We start from the raw sequence: 3,346 nt of genomic DNA on the forward strand, positions 1-3,346 counted from the left end.
TATCCCATATATACATTATTTACACATTAAGGAATAAGGCATTTACATCTCACAGATAGAAAAGGAGCAAGAAATCATAAGAGAAAGAAATTAGACATGGCATAAGAGAAAGAGAAAGGAAATATAGATGAATCTAGGTTTTACCAGCTTCATTCACTGCATCTATCCTTATATCTTCTTATTCTTGCAAGCTATCTCTGAGTCACTTGCCACATTTTAAATATACAATTTAAAAATGTAAACTTTTTTGAAGGGGGGAACAAGAACAATAACATTTTAAAAAACAACACCCTAATCATAGGCCTGAGAACAGAGCCAAATCTTAAAGAGTTTCCCCAGGAGAATGAGTGCCATCCATATCTCTGGAGGCCTCCTGTTCCAGAAGATATTTCCTCAGTCCCACAAGATGACAGCATTTAATGGAGGGAACCTGGAACATGTCCACTCTGCTTGAATGTAGCATTGCTTCTATCCTATCCATGCATTGCATCATATATTACTTTTTGTTATTTAAACTTCTATCTTTCTCCTTCTGAGAAACTCATCAAGTCGATCCAACCATGACTTTCTCAGTCTTGCCCTTCCTCTCTATTTGTTTAAGCAAATTAACCTTTATTTATTCTCTCTATACAACTGAAACAGCACCTTTATATATTTTGGGGGAAGGTGAAGGTTGCACCAGTCACTCACTTCTGCTTTTAATCTATATTCATTCAGCACTCATTCAATTTTCTCTCTGCTTTTCTTGTTTTATCACATGCTTTTCTTACTGTAAGTAGCCCATTCTTAATGCATTCAACTTACTTTTCTGTATCTCCCAATTTATTCAAATTTCATATCACAGAGGTTCTTTTTTTAAAATTATCAGAGCTTTAAGCCTGATCTTATAGAAAGATCTAAGATCTATGGCTTCTGTAGACTGAAATGTAAATATCAGTATATGTAAATTTCTCTAGGCAAAATACTGTAATACTGTATTAGCCTTATGAACATTGGATCCTGTTTCAATTTCTTGTTTTCAACACAGTAATTTCAGCTGAACATTTTAACTTTTATATATTATGCTGGTTCATATTAGCTTTCTATTATCTCAGTAATATCAATTATTTTTTTCTTTATCTGCATTCTACGCTCATGCTCCCAACTATTCATAATATATGTGCAATGAAGTGTATACAATATTACATTCTTAACATGTTTCTGTGAACTGTAGTAAATTAGGGTTCTAATAATATGGTTATTGGACTATTACAAGGGGTTTGGGAATCAAAGAATAATCAACAATATACTTGCTGTCATGTAATTACAAATACGATACCCTTTTCCTGCGCTAAAATTGCATATTTTCAACTGATTTTAAGATATACAAATTCATGAAATTCCTCAGGGATTCCTGAGTAGTGGATTTTTTTTCAGTTTCTGGCAAGGAAAGGCAGTCTCTGACAAATGAGCAGTAGCCCGGGACCATCAGTAATTCAAATCAAAAGGACAATGTCCATGAGCTGGCAACCAGGTTTTGGACCTTAAGTGGCACCTGCTGACAACCTCAGTGCTAGATCAGGTGAACCAGGAAATCATTGGGAAGAGAGTGACCACACAACAGATATAAGCAACCCCATATTGATTTCTGGAGGAGCAACTGAGGAGCAACATGGGAGACAGAACTTTAAACATAAGGACATAATACTACCAAGACCCGATGGCCTAGAGGTAGAGCTCTTGCCTCACAATCAGGAGGTTGTGAGTTCGATCCTTGGTAGAAGCAGATGTAGGGTCTCCTGCTTAGGCCGGGGGTCGGACTTGATGACCTGCAAGGTCCCTTCCAACTCTGTTAATCTGTTAAATCTATAATATAATATAAATTATAAAGTAATAGAATAGGTCCGTGATGGTGAACCTATGGCATGCGTGCCAGAGGTGGCATGCAGCGCCCTCTCTGATGGCATGCGAGCCGTCACCCCAGTTCAGCTCTGTCATCGGGTGCCAAAAGCAGAGGGAGCACGGGGGATCACATGTGCATGCATGGGGGCTGGGGCACATTGAATTATGGGTGTGGGCACAAACATGCCCGCCCCCCCCCCCGCGTTCCCCCCACTTTTGGCACGCGATGGCAAAAAGGTTAGCCATCACTGGTCTATAATCAGGGAAAAGGTTCAGATCTCCTTCCTTTCTTTGTGGATGTCGAATGTGCAGTTATATTTTGCACTGGTGTAAAATTCATTTCCTGCCATTCTTAAATTGGGTTTATAGAATGCACCATCCAGTTCTATTGTTTAGAACAGTTTCTCAATCATGGCAGCTTTAAGATGCGTGACTCCAACTCCCAGAATTCCCTAGCAGCATGCTGGGAATTGAAGTTCACCAAGCTGCCATGACTGAGAAGCAGTGATCCAGTCAATCATCTTAACTTGCCACAGTGCCTCTTGGTGTTAAAATCTTTTGAATTACCATTTATTTAGGACACTTTAGTTACGTTGGAAAAAAATAATAAAATAGACAATAATAAAAACTTACATACTTACCCAGAACTACTCAGTATTGACACTCTAAACTCCAACAAAATATCTGGAATAGTTACTTTTGTCATGTACTGAGGGTAAAAAAAATGTGGTGCCTCTCTTTTAGTCACATTTGTTATTCTTCATTCATTTCATTATTTCCTCCTGATTGTGTGATTACTAATCTTTGCAAATTTCAAGTACAGAAATGCTTCCTCCTCTCAAGGTCGCAGTTTACGTTTTTAATTTTTAGAAAGGCAGGTTTTGCATCATTCCACCCACAGACTAACATATTTCATGCTATTTTTTGATGAGGCCCTGAACAATCTGTGGTTGTACACTGTTAGCAACAGCAAATTTCAGGTCCTACTGGGGGATGTGTTCGGAACCAGTCCAAAGGCAATATAATTCCTTTATCAAAGAATCTATTGCTATATGTTATTATGTTTTGCTGTAAAGCCTATCTTGTTTTATTTCCTATAGTATTATTTCCTATCCATAGATTCTGCCTTACTTCCTGTCTTTCCCCATCACCTACTCTATTCTGAACCCTCATTTACTTATTTATTATTTATTAGTTCAATTTATATGCCGCCTTTGTCCGGAGACTCAGGGCGGCTTACAATGCATTTTAAAAAAACCACTATAAAAACATTTAAAAATTAAAACATTAAAACCCATTCACACCATTCATATCTTACCTATATATGATTTCAGTTCTTACTCCTGTATTCTTAGCTTGCATCCAATTACCTATTCCAGTGATGGGTAACCTTTTCTGGACCGAGTGCCCAATGTGCCCCCCCTGTGCATGCTTATGTGGCCTCCCCCACATATCCCGCACATGC

The sequence above is a fragment of the Pituophis catenifer genome, unplaced genomic scaffold (genome assembly GCF_029215685.1).
Source record: "Pituophis catenifer annectens isolate HBS135680 unplaced genomic scaffold, rPitCat1.0.hap2 SCAF_6, whole genome shotgun sequence".
Taxonomy (NCBI): domain Eukaryota; kingdom Metazoa; phylum Chordata; class Lepidosauria; order Squamata; family Colubridae; genus Pituophis; species Pituophis catenifer.